This window comes from Arachis ipaensis, chromosome B3 (genome assembly GCF_059453495.1).
Source record: "Arachis ipaensis isolate K30076 ecotype BB chromosome B3, ASM5945349v1, whole genome shotgun sequence".
NCBI classification, from domain to species: domain Eukaryota; kingdom Viridiplantae; phylum Streptophyta; class Magnoliopsida; order Fabales; family Fabaceae; genus Arachis; species Arachis ipaensis.
The window spans coordinates 87,170,049-87,184,353 of NC_142438.1; the positions used below are offsets into that span (position 1 = coordinate 87,170,049).

General features: G+C 39.4%; 1 non-coding gene across 1 annotated transcript; it reads left to right on the forward strand.

Annotated features, from left to right (window-relative positions):
- The first annotated feature begins 11,950 nt into the window (after positions 1–11,950).
- LOC148571466 (small nucleolar RNA R71) lies at positions 11,951–12,058 on the forward strand. The gene has a single exon (XR_015880336.1). It is a non-coding gene; the product is annotated as a small nucleolar RNA R71 (small nucleolar RNA).
- Positions 12,059–14,305: the final 2,247 nt, after the last annotated feature.

Sequence of the window (14,305 nt, forward strand, 5' to 3'; positions counted from 1 at the left end):
GCTTTCTTGTGTCTCCTCAGCACACTGAGTAGATGTTCTTCTTGTTGGGAGGTGAGTTCCCTTGCAATGATGACTGGAAACTTCTGCTCGTCCTCAAGGTAAGCATACTTGAGGTGTGGAGGGAGGGGCTTTAATTCCAATTTTTGCTCATGGTCAGGCTCTGGATTATATGGAGCTGGTGCTAATGGTAAAGTGCTCTCACTGTCCTCTGAAAATGTCCCGATACTTGGGCCTTGTCATATGTACTTCTCTTCTAATTCCTCCTGGTGAACTTCAGCTATAGTTTCATCAATAATATCGCACTGGAAGATAGAATAATCTTCCGGAGGATGTCTCATTGCTTCATTTAAGCTAAACTTTACTGCTCTGCCATCTATCTCAAAGGAATAAGTTCCTGAGAATGCATCCAGCTTGAACTTTGAAGTCTTCAGGAATGGTCTTCCAAGCAGTATTGATGATGGCCTTCCTGAGTCATTAGGGGGCATTTCCAGGATATAGAAGTCAATGGAAAATGTGAGTCCCTTAATGCTCATTAATACATCTTCAGCAACTCCAACCACTGTAATAATGCTTTTATCTGCTAACACAAAACGAGCTGCCGACTTTTTTAAGGGAGGGAGCTGATAAACCACTATTTTATGGTTTATATTGTGTTTAATTGTGTGGTTTTATCATGATCCTTACCCACTTATTCATTAAATTAGCATGAAATTATAATTCCTTCCTGAATTTATAACATGTTTCAAAACTGCTTCCTAGAGACTTTAATTATGTATTTTTTAATTCTCCTTTATTCCATTCGATGCCGTGATCTGTGTGTTGAGTGTTTCAGACTTTATAAGGCATGAATGAGTTGGAGATTGGAAAGAAAGCTAGCAAAAATGGAAGGAACACAAGAATTTGAGGAGATAACCAGCGAGAAGTGACGCGGTCGCATGGCTCACGCGACCGTGCGAAGGAGAGCAAATCGCAGTGACGCGGCCGCATGGCTCACGCGACCGCGCGGATTGGAAAAGCTCAAGCGACGCGGTAGCGTGGACGATGCGAATGCGTGGCAAGGAAAATCGCGAATGACGCGTCCGCATGGATGACGCGATCGCGTGACATGTGCGATCTGCATAATCTGCAGAATTCGCTGGGGGCGATTTTGGACCTTATTTCGACCCAGTTTTTGGCCCGGAATAGCAGACTAAAGCCAGAGAATATGCAAAAACAAAAACACAACATTCATTCTACACAGTTTTCAGTTTTAGATCTAGTTTTACTCCTTTAGGTTTTTCTCTCTAGGTTTTAGAATGTTAATTTTTAATTGGTCTTAGCATTGGAACATTGAGAAGAGTTATTTCCTCATCAAGACTTTGTCATTCTAGTTCATTCTCTTAACTTGCTTTTATTCTTCCATATTGTTTGCTTTGTTCAATTTTGTCATTTGAATACTTTCATGATTATTTAATACAAGGATTATTTCTTCCATTTTAATTTATTTTCCATTCCAATAATCATGTCTTCTTTTAATTCTCTTTCATATGTTATGGATTTATTATTTACAATGAGCGAGTAGTTTCTTCACTTGATGGGGAGTTGATTGAAAGGAACTCTTGAGCTGGAAGGATTGAAAGAGAATTTGTAATTGGGTTAACTGTTGGATTGCTATCCAGTCACTAACACCAATCCCTTTGAACTAAGTGGGTTGCAACTCGTGAATAGATCTAGCATTCCAACTTGTTTGACTTTCCTTTACCTAGTAAAGGATAACTAAACAGAACAACTATTAATTATAAATTAATCTTGAAATCATCCCATCAATAATAGAGATTCCAACTAATCAACTCCCAGTCAAGGCTTTTATTCATATTATTTAAATTTTCTCAATTTAATTTTCCATCTACTTAACTCAACCTTTTGGAACATCTGATTAATAAAATAGCACACTTTTCTGCAACTCGTTGGGAGACTACCTGGGACTCCAACTTCCAGTAATTTTTAATTTAAACTCTCTGTGACATATTTCTAAATGGATAGGCAGATTTTCGGTGAGTTAAGAACTATACTTGCAACTTAACTATTTTAATAATTTTTAATTCACCAACTTCTGTGCCTCATCAATTTTTGGTGCCGTTGCCGGGGAGTTGCAATAGAGTGCTAAAGTTATTAATTAGAATTTATTTATTTGCATTTTATTTTATTTTGCTACTATGAGCTGCATGTTTCTTTCGTCAAATGATGCGTTCGCTTCCTGATCCGCGCTTGCTAATATCCGATCCTGAAATTGAAAGAACTATTTCACGAATAAGGCGAGAACAGCGATGGTTAGTCCGCTCTGAGGGCGGATCTGAAAGTGAACTTGAGGAAGAAACCAGCCCCCGTTCTACTGATTCGGTTGTTTTACGTGCAGAAGACATGGCAGCTAGGAGAGTTACCATCTAGGAGGAAGGAGCCCCTGATTTTACAATGCAACCGTTTCAAGCGCATCATCCAACGGTAGCTACAGATTTTGAAATAAAGACCGCACTGCTAAATTTGATGCCCAAGTTTCATGGCCTACCTGCTCAAGAGCCTATCAAGCACTTGAGAGATTTCCAGGCAGCCTGTTCTACTGTCAGGCGTGATGGTACTGATGAAACTTCAATTTTGCTGAAAGCTTTCCCGTTTTCTCTCGAGGGAAAAGCAAGAGAGTGGTACTACACTCAACCTCTAGCAAATGTATCTAAATGGGATACACTCAGAAAGGAGTTTTTGGAGAAATTCTTTCCATCTGAAGTTACTGATAAACTGAGGAAGGATATTTCCACAATTGTTCAGGATGACAATGAGACTCTCTTTGAATACTGGGAGTGCTTCAATAATCTTCTGGAAGCATACCCCCACCACATGATTGACAAGATAATGTTACTTAGCTATATCACACAGGGCATGAGGCCCCAAGATAAGACCACATTGGAAAGTGCTAGCAATGGGTCTATGAAGAAGTACAAGACCACTGATGAGGCTTGGCAATTGATCAGTGATTTAGTTGAATCCACTAGGAACCACAGGCGAAAGCAAGGCCGTTCAAAAGCCGTTGCAGAAGTATCCTCTAACAGAGAGACTGCAGCTCTAGCTCAGAGTATATGTGAGATGACCAACTTGCTGAAGTAGATGCAATTGAATCAACAACAAGCTCAGCAAGCTCAACCTCCCTCGCCACAGCAAAACCAACAATTAGTCCCGCAGAAAATTTGCGGAATCTGTGCTGATTATAGCCATTACATTGATGAATGCCCGCAGCTCCAACAAGAAGACAACATGGTGGCATCCACTCATAACTTCTATGACCGCCCCAACCAAGGGTACAATCAAAGTGGAAATAATAACCATGGATAGCAGGACTATTCTAACCAGAATTGGAGGGACAACAATAACAGAGGAGGCCGAGATAATCAGGGAAATCAGAGGTAGAATAATAACAACAACAGGCAGCAGAATCAACCTTACAGAGCACCTCACCTGAGGCAAAACCAAGGACCACAGAACAATCAACAGTAGACCTCTCAATTTACTCATTCTTCTTTATCTCCTAATGAAGAGCTACTACAATCTTTTGAGCGAAGACAACAGACCATGGAAAATAACATCATGAATAGTATTAATGCCAGTCTGAATGGTCTCACCTCTACTTTGCAAGCTCTTATGTCACAGATTGGATCAACGCAAAATTCCAGTAACCAACCTTCAAGCTCCACTGGAATCCCCTCTCAACCATTACCCAATCCAAAGGGAGGCATTAATGCCATCACCCTAAGGTTTGGAACTACACTGCAGGAGAGGAATCAGGAGGAACCAAGCCCACCAGAACACACCTCAGCTGAAGAGGTAGTAGAAATAGAAGATGTTGAAGAGGAAGAGGACATACAGGACATAGCTGAAGAAGAAATAGCTCAACCACAGGAGGAAGCACCAAAAGGCGCAGACACCACAGAAAACACTACTCCTATTCCATTTCCACAACTTGCAAGGAAGCCCAGGAAGCAGCTGGAACCCGACCCCAAAATGGTAGAAATATTCAAAAAGGTTGAGGTAACTGTTCCTCTTTTTGATGTTATTCAGCAGGTACCTAAATATGCAAAGTTTCTAAAAGACTTATGTATCCATAAAGACAAAATTAATGAATTAGAAACTATTCCTTTAGGTAGTTCTATATCTGCTTTAATGGGAGGATTACCTGAAAAATGTAGTGATCCAGGTCCTTGTATAGTTAGCTGTACTATTGGTGGTGTAGTAATTTATGATTGCATGTGTGATTTAGGAGCATGTGTCAGTATAATGCCTTTGTCTATATATGATATTTTGAGGCTCCCTCCCTTAAAAAGGTCGGCAGCTCATTTTGTGTTAGCAGATAAAAGCATTATTACAGTGGCTGGAGTTGCTGAAGATGTTTTGGTGAATATTAAAGGGCTTACATTTACCACTGATTTTTATATCTTGGAGATGCCCCATAATGATTCAGATAAGCCATCATCAATCCTACTTGGAAGACCATTCCTGAAGACATCAAAATTCAAATTGGATGTTTTTTCAGGAACATACTCCTTTGAAATAGATGGCCGCATAGTAATCTTCAATCTGAATGGAGTCATTGACAACCCCCCAGAAGATCGTTCTATCTTCCAGTGTGATGTCATAGATGAAAGTGTAGCTGAAGTTCATAAGGAAGAGTTTGAAGAGAGGCACATAGGACAAGGTCCAAGTGTGGGGACCCTTTTAACTGACAATGAGGGTACTTCACCATTTTCACAAGCCCCAGATAATCCAGAGCCTGCTCATGATCAGAAGTTAGAATTAAAACCCCTCCCTCCACATCTCAAATATGCTTATCTCGAAGATGAGCAGAGGTTTCCAGTTATCATTGCAAGGGAACTTACTTCTCAACAAGAAGAGCAGTTACTTAATGTGCTGAGGAAGCATAAGAAGGCAATTGGGTGGAGCTTGGTAGACATAGTAGGCATCAACCCTCAAGTATGTGAGCACAGAATATTTTTAGAAGAGGGAGCAAGACCTGTCCGTCAACCCCAAAGAAGATTGAATCCCACCATCTTGGAAGTTGTCAAAAAGGAAGTGACCAGACTATTGGAAGCAGGTATCATATATCCCATTTCAGACAGTGAATGGGTAAGCCCAGTACAAGTGGTGCCCAAGAAGTCTGGAGTCACTACAGTGAAGAATGAGCATGGAGAGCTCATAGCAACTAGAGTTCAGAATGCTTGGAGAGTCTGCATTGATTACAGGCGTCTCAACCAAGCTACCCGTAAGGATCACTACCCACTTCCATTCATTGATCAAATGCTGGATCGCTGGTGCATGAAATTGTGATCTCAGGCAACGGCGTCAAAAACTCTGTACGCACGTCTTTAATAAATTGTTTTTCATTCACAACTTCGATACAACTAACCAGCAAGTGCACTGGGTCGTCCAAGTAATAAACCTTACGTGAGTAAGGGTCGATCCCACGGAGATTGTCGGTATGAAGCAAGCTATGGTCACCTTGTAGATCTCAGTCAGGCGGATATAAAATAGTTATGGAGTTTTCGAAAATATATAATAAAATAAGGATAGAAATACTTATGTAAATCATTGGTGAGAATTTCAGATAAGCTTATAGAGATGCTTTCGTTCCTCTGAACCTCTGCTTTCCTGCTGTCTTCATCCAATCAATCTTACTCCTTTCCATGGCTGGCTTTATGTAAGGACATCACCGTTGTCAATGGCTACTTTTTATCCTCTCTGGAAAATGGTCCGATGCGCTGTCACTGCATGGCTAATCGTCTGGAGGCATCACCCTTGTCAATGGCTGCATCCCATCCTCTTGTGAAAATGGTCCAAATGCTCTGTCACAGCACGGCTAATCATCTGAGGTTCTCGATTATGCTGGAATAGGATTCACCCTCCTTTTGCGTCTGTCACTATGCCCAGCACTCACGAGTTTGAAGTTCGTCACAGTCATTCAATCCCAGAATCCTACTCGGAATACCACAAACAAGGTTTAGACTTTCTGGATTCTCATGAATGTCGCCATCAATCTAGCTTATACCACGAAGATTCTGATTAAGAGATCCAAGAGATACTCATTCAATCTAAGGTAGAACGGAAGTGGTTGTCAGGCACGCGTTCATAGGGAATGATGATGATTGTCACGTTCATCACATTCATGTTGAAGTGCGAATGAATATCTTAGAAGCGGAATAAGTTGAATTGAATAGAAAAACAGTAGTACTTTGCATTAATTCATGAGGAACAGCAGAGCTCCACACCTTAATCTATGGAGTGTAGAAACTCTACCGTTAAAAATACATAAGTGAAAGGTCCAGGCATGGCCGAATGGCCAGCCCCTCTGATTTAAGAACCAGACGTCCCAAGATGTCTAATACAATAGTAAACAGTCCTATTTATACTAAACTAGTTACTAGGGTTTACAGAAGTAAGTAATTGATGCATAAATCCACTTCCGGGGCCCACTTGGTGTGTGCTTGGGCTGAGCTTGAATGTTACATGTGCAGAGGCTCTTTCTGGAGTTGAACGCCAGGTTGTAACGTATTTCTGGTGTTCAACTCTGGTTTGTGACTTGTTTATGGCGTTTAACTCCAGACAATAGCGTAGAACTGGCGTTCAACGCCCTTTTACGTCATCTAAACTCGGCCAAAGAATGGACTATTATATATTGCTGGAAAGCCCTAGATGTTTACTTTCCAACGCAATTGGAAGCGCGCCATTTTGAGTTCTGTAGCTCCAGAAAATCCACTTTGAGTGCAGGGAGGTCAGAATCCAACAGCATCAGCAGTCCTTCTTCAACCTCTGAATCTGATTTTTGCTCAAGTCCCTCAATTTCAGCCAGAAAATACCTGAAATCACAAAAAAACACACAAACTCATAGTAAAGTCCAGAAATGTGAATTTAACATAAAAACTAATGAAAACATCCCTAAAAGTAACTAGATTCTACTAAAAACATACTAAAAACAATGTCAAAAAGCGTATAAATTATCCGCTCATCACAACACCAAACTTAAATTGTTGCTTGTCCCCAAGCAACTGAAAATCAAATAGGATAAAAAGAAGAGAATATACTATAAATTCCAAACTATCAATGAAACATAGCTCCAATTAAATGAGCGGGACTTATAGCTTTTTGCCTCTTGAATAGTTTTGGCATCTCACTTTATCCATTGAGGTTCAGAACGATTGGCATCTATAGGAACTCAGAGTTCAGATAGTGTTATTGATTCTCTTAGTTCAGTATGATGATTCTTGAACACAACTACTTTATGAGTCTTGGCCGTGGCCCTAAGCACTTTGTTTTCCAGTATTACCACCGGATACATAAATGCCACAGACACATAATTGGGTGAACCTTTTCAGATTGTGACTCAGCTTTGCTAAAGTCCCCAATTAGAGGTGTCCAGGGTTCTTAAGCACACTCTTTTTTCTCTTTGGACCTTGACTTTAACCGCTCAGTCTCAAGTTTTCACTTGACACCGACACGCCACAAGCACATGGTTAGGGACAGCTTGGTTTAGCCGCTTAGGCCAGGATTTTATTCCTCTAGGCCCTCCTATCCACTGATGCTCAAAGCCTTGGGATCCTTTTTATTACCCTTGCCTTTTGGTTTTAAGGGCTATTGGCTTTTTGCTCTTGCCTCTTGGTTTTAAGAGCTTTTGGCTTTTTCTGCTTGCTTTTTCTTTTTCTATTTTTTTTTCGCTATTTTTTTTCTATATATTTTTTTTCCTGCAAGCTTTGTTCTTTGCTGCTTTTTCTTGCTTCAAGAATCATTTTTATGATTTTTCAGATTATCAAATAACATGTCTCCTTGTCATCATTCTTTCAAGAGCCAACATATTTAACATTCTTAAACAACAACTTCAAAAGACATATGCACTGTTCAAGCATTCATTCAGAAAACAAGAAACATTGTCACCACATCAATATAATTAAACTAAGTTCAAGGATAAATTTGAAACTCATGTACTTCTTGTTCTTTTGAATTAAAACATTTTTCATTTAAGAGAGGTGATGGATTCATAGGACATTCATAACTTTAAGACATAGTTACTAACTACTAATGATCATGTAATAAGACACAAACATGGATAAGCACTTAACATAAAGAAAACGAAAAACAGAGAATGTAAGAACAAGGAATGAGTCCACCTTAGTGATGGTGGCGTTTCCTTCTTGAGGAACCAATGATGTCCTTGAGCTCTTCTATGTCTCTTCCCTGTCTTTGTTGCTCCTCCCTCATTGCTTTTTGATCTTCTCTAATTTCATGAAGGATGATGGAGTGCTCTTGATGTTCCACCCTTAATTGTCCCATGTTGGAACTTAATTCTCCTAGGGAGGTGTTGATCTGCTCCCAATAGTTTTGTGGAGGAAAATGCATTTGAGGCATCTCCGAGATCTCATGGTGATGAGCTTCATGCGTCTCTTGAGATCCATGAATGGGCTCTCTTGCTTGCTCTATCCTTTTCTTAGTGATGGGCTTCCCTTCCTCAATGGGAATGTCTCCTTCTATGAAAGCTCCAGTTGAGTAACATAGATGGCAAATAAGATGAGGGAAAGCTAGCCTTGCCCCAGGAGAGGGCTTTTCGGCTATTTTGTAGAGTTCAAAGGAGATGACTTCATGAACTTCTACTTCCTCTCCAATCATGACGCTATGGATCATGATGGCCCGATCTACAGTAACTTCAGATCGGTTGCTAGTGGGGATGATGGAGCGTTGGATGAATTCCAACCATCCTCTAGCTACAGGCTTGAGGTCCAGTCCTCTTAATTGAACCGGCTTGCCTTTGGAGTCAATCTTCCATTGAGCTCCTTCCACACATATGTCCATGAGGACTTGGTCCAACCTTTGATTAAAGTTGACCCTTCTAGTGTAGGGGCATGCATCTCCTTGCATCATAGGCAAGTTAAACGCCAATCTCACATTCTCCGGACTAAAATCTAAGTATTTTTCCCGAACCATTGTAATATAATTCTTTGGGTTTGGGTTCTTACTTTGATCATGGTTCCTAGTGATCTATGCATTGGCATAGAACTCTTGAACCATTAGGATGCCGACTTGTTGGATGGGGTTTGTTAGAACTTTCCAACCTCTTCTTTGGATTTCATGTCGGATCTCCGGATACTCATTCTTCTTGAGCTTGAAAGGGACCTCGGGGATCACCTTCTTCTTGGCCACAACATCATAGAAGTGGTCTTGATGAGCTTTGGAGATGAATCTTTCCATCTCCCATGACTCGGAGGTGGAAGCTTTTGTCTTCCCTTTCCCTTTTCTAGAGGATTCTCCGGTCTTGGGTGCCATCAATGGTAATGGAAAAACAAAAAGCTTATGCTTTTACCACACCAAACTTAGAATATTGCTCGCCCTCGAGCAAGAGAAGAAAGAATAGATGATGAAGAAGAAGAAAATATGGAGGAGAGGGGGGAGGGGTGTATTCGGCCAAGAAGAGAAGAGAGGGTTGTATATAGGGAAGGGAGGGGGGTAAGCTTCGGCCATAAGGGTGGGTTTGGGTGGGAAATTGATTTTGAATTTTTGAAGGTAGGTGGGGTTTATGAGGTAGGTTTATGGGGAAGAGTGGATGGATGTGAGTGGTGAAGTGGTGATAGGGAAGAGTGTTTATGGGATTGTGTGAAAGAGGGGTGAGAAGAAGTGAGTGGAGGTAGGTGGGGATCCTGTGGGGTCTACAGATCCTGAGGTGATCCTGTGGGGTCCACGGATCCTGAGGTGTTCAAGGATTTACAACCTTGCACTAAATTGGGCATGCAAAATGCCCTTGCACACAACTCTGGGCGTTCAGCGCCAGATTGGTGCTTGTTCTGGGCGTTGAACGCCCATTTGTTGCCCATTTCTGGCGTTGAACGCCAGAACCTTGCTTGTTCTGGGCGTTCAGCGCCAGCTCTTCTCTAGGGTGCAATTCTGGCGTTCAAACGCCCAGATGCTGCCCATTTTGGGCGTTTAGCGCCAGAACCATGCTCTGTTCTGGCGTTGAACGCCAGCCAGATGCTTCTTACTGGCGTTTAAACGCCAGTGAGATCTTCCTCCAGGGTGTGATTTTTCTTCTGCTGTTTTTGATTCCGTTTTCAATTTTTATATTTATTTTGTGACTCCACATGATCATGAACCTAATAAAACATGAAAGAACAATAAAATTAGATAAATAAAAATTGGGTTGCCTCCCAACAAGCGCTTCTTTAATATCAATAGCTTGACAGTGGGCTCTCATGGAGCCTCACAGATGTTCAGAGCATTGTTGAGACTTCCGAACACCAAACTTAGAGTTTGGATATGGGAGTTCAATACCAAACTTAGAGTTTGGTTGTGGCCTCCCAACACCAAACTTAGAGTTTGACTGTGGGGGCTCTGGTTGACTCTGTTTTGAGAGAAGCTTTTTATGCTTCCTCTCCATGTTTACAGAAGGATGACCTTGAGTTATAAACACAAGGGAGTCCTCATTCAATTGAAGGACTAGTTCACCTCTGTCAACATCAATCACAGCTCTTGCTGTGGCTAGGAAGGGTCTTCCAAGGATGATGGATTCATCCTCATCCCTCCTAGTATCTAGGACTATGAAATCAGCAGGGATGTAAAGGCCTTCAACCTTTACTAACACATCCTCTACTTGTCCATAAGCCTGTTTTCTTGAACTGTCTGCCATCTCTAATGAGATTTTAGTAGTTTGCACCCCAAAGATTCCCAGTTTCTCCATTACAGAGAGGGGCATGAGGTTTATCCCTGAACCAAGGTCACACAGAGCCTTATCAAAGATCATGTTGCCTATGGTACAAGGTATTATGAACTTTCCAGGATCCTGTTTCTTCTGAGGCAATGTCAGTTGATCCAGATCACTCAGTTCATTAGTGAACAAGGGAGGTTCATCTTCCCAAGTCTCAATACCAAATAATTTGGCATTCATCTTCATGATTGCACCAAGGTACTTGGTAACTTGCTCTTCAGTAACATCCTCATTCTCTTCAGAAGAGGAATACTCATCAGAGCTCATGAATGGCATAAGGAGGTTTAATGGAATCTCTATGGTCTCTAGATGAGCCTCAGATTCCTTTGGTTCCTCAGAGGGAAACTCCTTATTGATCACTGGACGTCCCAGGAGGTCTTCCTCCTTGGGATTCACGTCCTCTTCTTCCCTTACAGGTTCGGCCATGGTGATCAATTCAATGGCCTTGCACTCTCCTTTTGGATTTTCTTCTGTATTTCTTGGGAGAGTACTAGGAGGGATTTCAGTGATCCTTTTACTCAGCTGGCCCACTTGTGCTTCCAAATTTCTAATGGAGGACCTTGTTTCATTCATGAAACTCACAGTGGCCTTGGACAGATCAGAGACTAAGTTTGCTAAATTAGAAGTATTTTGTTCAGAGTTCTCTGTCTGTTGCTGAGTGGATGATGGAAAAGGCTTGCTATTGCTAAACCTGTTTCTTCCACCATTATTAAAGCCTTGTTGAGGCTTTTGTTGATCCTTCCATGAGAAATTTGGATGATTTCTCCATGATGAGTTATAGGTGTTTCCATAAGGTTCACCTAAGTAATTTACCTCTACTATTGCAGGGTTCTCAGGATCATAAGCTTCTTCTTCAGAAGATGCCTCTTGAGTACTGTTGGATGCAGCTTGCATTCCATTCAGACTCTGAGAAATCATATTGACTTGCTGAGTCAATATTTTATTCTGAGCCAGTATGGCATTCAGAGTATCAATTTCAAGAACTCCCTTCTTCATAAGCGTCCCATTACTCACAAGATTCCTCTCAGAAGTGTACATGAACTGGTTATTAGCAACCATGTCAATGAGTTCTTGAGCTTCTGCAGGCATTTTCTTTAGGTGAATAGATCCACCTGCAGAGGTATCCAATGACATCTTAGATAACTCAGACAGACCATCATAGAATATATCCAGGATGGTCCATTCTGAAAGCATGTCAGAAGGACACTTTTTGGTCAGTCCTTTGTATCTCTCCCAAGCTTCATAGAGGGATTCACCTTCTTTCTGTCTGAAGGTTTGAACATCCACTCTAAGCTTGCTCAGCTTTTGAGGAGGAAAGAACTTGGCTAAGAAAGCCTTGACCAGCTTATCCCAAGAGTTCAGGCTATCCTTAGGTTGAGAGTCCAACCATACTCTAGCTCTGTCTCTTACAGCAAAAGGGAAAAGCATGAGCCTGTAGACTTCAGGATCTACTCCATTAGTCTTAACAGTATCACATATCTGCAAGAATTCAGTTAAGAACTGAAAAGGATCTTCAGATGGAAGTCCATGAAACTTGCAGTTCTGCTGCATCAGAGAAACTAATTGAGGTTTCAGCTCAAAATTGTTTGCTCCAATGGCAGGAATGGAGATGCTTCTTCCATGTAAATTGGAATTAGGTGCAGTAAAGTCACCAAGCATCCTCCTTGCATTATTATTATTTTCGGCTGCCATCTCCTCTTCCTGTTCAAAAATTTCTGAAAGGTGCTTGCTGGATTGTTGTAATTTAGCTTCTCTTAGTTTTCTCTTCAGAGTCCTTTCAGGTTCTGGATCTGCTTCAACAAGAATATTCTTGTCCTTGCTCCTGCTCATATGAAAAAGAGGGACATAAAAATAATAATAATATGGGTCCTTTTTACCACAGTATAGAGGTCCCTGTGTGAGTAGAAGAAAAGAAGAAGAAAAAAATTCGAACACAGAGAGAGAGAGGGGTTCGGATTTTTTTGGTGAGTGAGGAAGAGATGTTAGTAAATAAATAAATAAAATAGAAGGAGATGAGAGAGAAAGAGGGTTTTCGAAAATGATTTTTGAAAAAGAGTTAGTGATTTTCGAAAATAGTTTTTGAAAAAGGTTAGTAATTTTCGAAAATTTTAAAATCAAAAATTAAGATAATTAGTTAATTAAAAAGAAATTTTGAAAAAGAGGGAGATATTTTCGAAAATTAGAGAGAGAGAGAGTTAGTTAGGTAGTTTTGAAAAAGATAAGAAACAAACAAAAAGTTAGTTAGTTAGTTGAAACAAATTTGAAAATCAATTTTGAAAAGATAAGAAGATGGGAAGTCAGAAAAGATATTTTGAAATCAAATTTTTGAAAAAGATAAGATAAGAAGATATTTTTGAAAAGATATGATTGAAATTGGTTTTGAAAAAGATTTGATTTTTAAAATCACAATTAATGACTTGATTCACAAGAAATCACAAAATATGATTCTAGAACTTAAAGTTTGAATCTTTCTTAACAAGTAAGTAACAAACTTGAAATTTTTGAATCAAAATATTAATTGATGATGTTATTTTCGAAAATTATGTGATAAAGATAAGAAAAAGATTTTTGAAAAAGATTTTTTAAAATTTTCGAAAATAACTAAGAAAAATGAGAAAGATTTGATTTTTGAAAAAGATTTTGAAAAAGATAAGATTTTTAAATTGAAAATTTGATTTGACTCATAAGAAACAATTGAATTTTAAAAATTTTTTAAAAAAGTCAAATCTAATTTTCGAAATTTATGAGAGAAAAAGGAAAGATATTTTTCTTGATTTTTGAATTTTCAATGATGAGAGAGAAAAACATTAAAATGATGCAATGCATGAAAATTTTGGATCAAAACAATGAATGCATGCAAGAATGCTATGAATGTCAAGATGAACACCAAGAACACTATGAAGATCATGATGAACATCAAGAACATATTTTTGAAAATTTTTATATGCAAAGAAAACATGCAAGACACCAAACTTAGAAATCTTTCATGTTTAGACACTATGAATGCAAAAATGCACATGAAAAACAAGAAAAGATGCAAAACAAGAAAACATCAAGATCAAACAAGAAGACTTACCAAGAACAACTTGAAGATCATGAAGAACACCATGAATGCATGAATTTTTCGAAAAATGCAAGATCAACATGCAATTGACACCAAACTTTAAATCTGACTCAAGACTCAAACAAGAAATACAAAATATTTTTTGATTTTTATGATTTTATGATTTTTTTGTATTTTCTTTTAATTTTTTCGAAAATCATTTTGAAAAAGAAAAATAAGGATTCCAAAATTTTTAATATGAATTCCAGGAATCTTATGCTCTTTAGTCTAAAGCTCCAATCAAAGGGTCAGGCATAGCTTAATAGCCAGCCAAGCTTTAGTATGTAACTCAGACATGACACGCCTGACATTCCCTATCCAAAAGAATTAGACATGGCTTTACAGCCAGCCAGGCTTCAACATGCTTCATGAAACACTAGAATTCATTCTTAAAAATTCTGAAGAAAAATATATTTTTGAAAACATTTTTATTTTAAAAT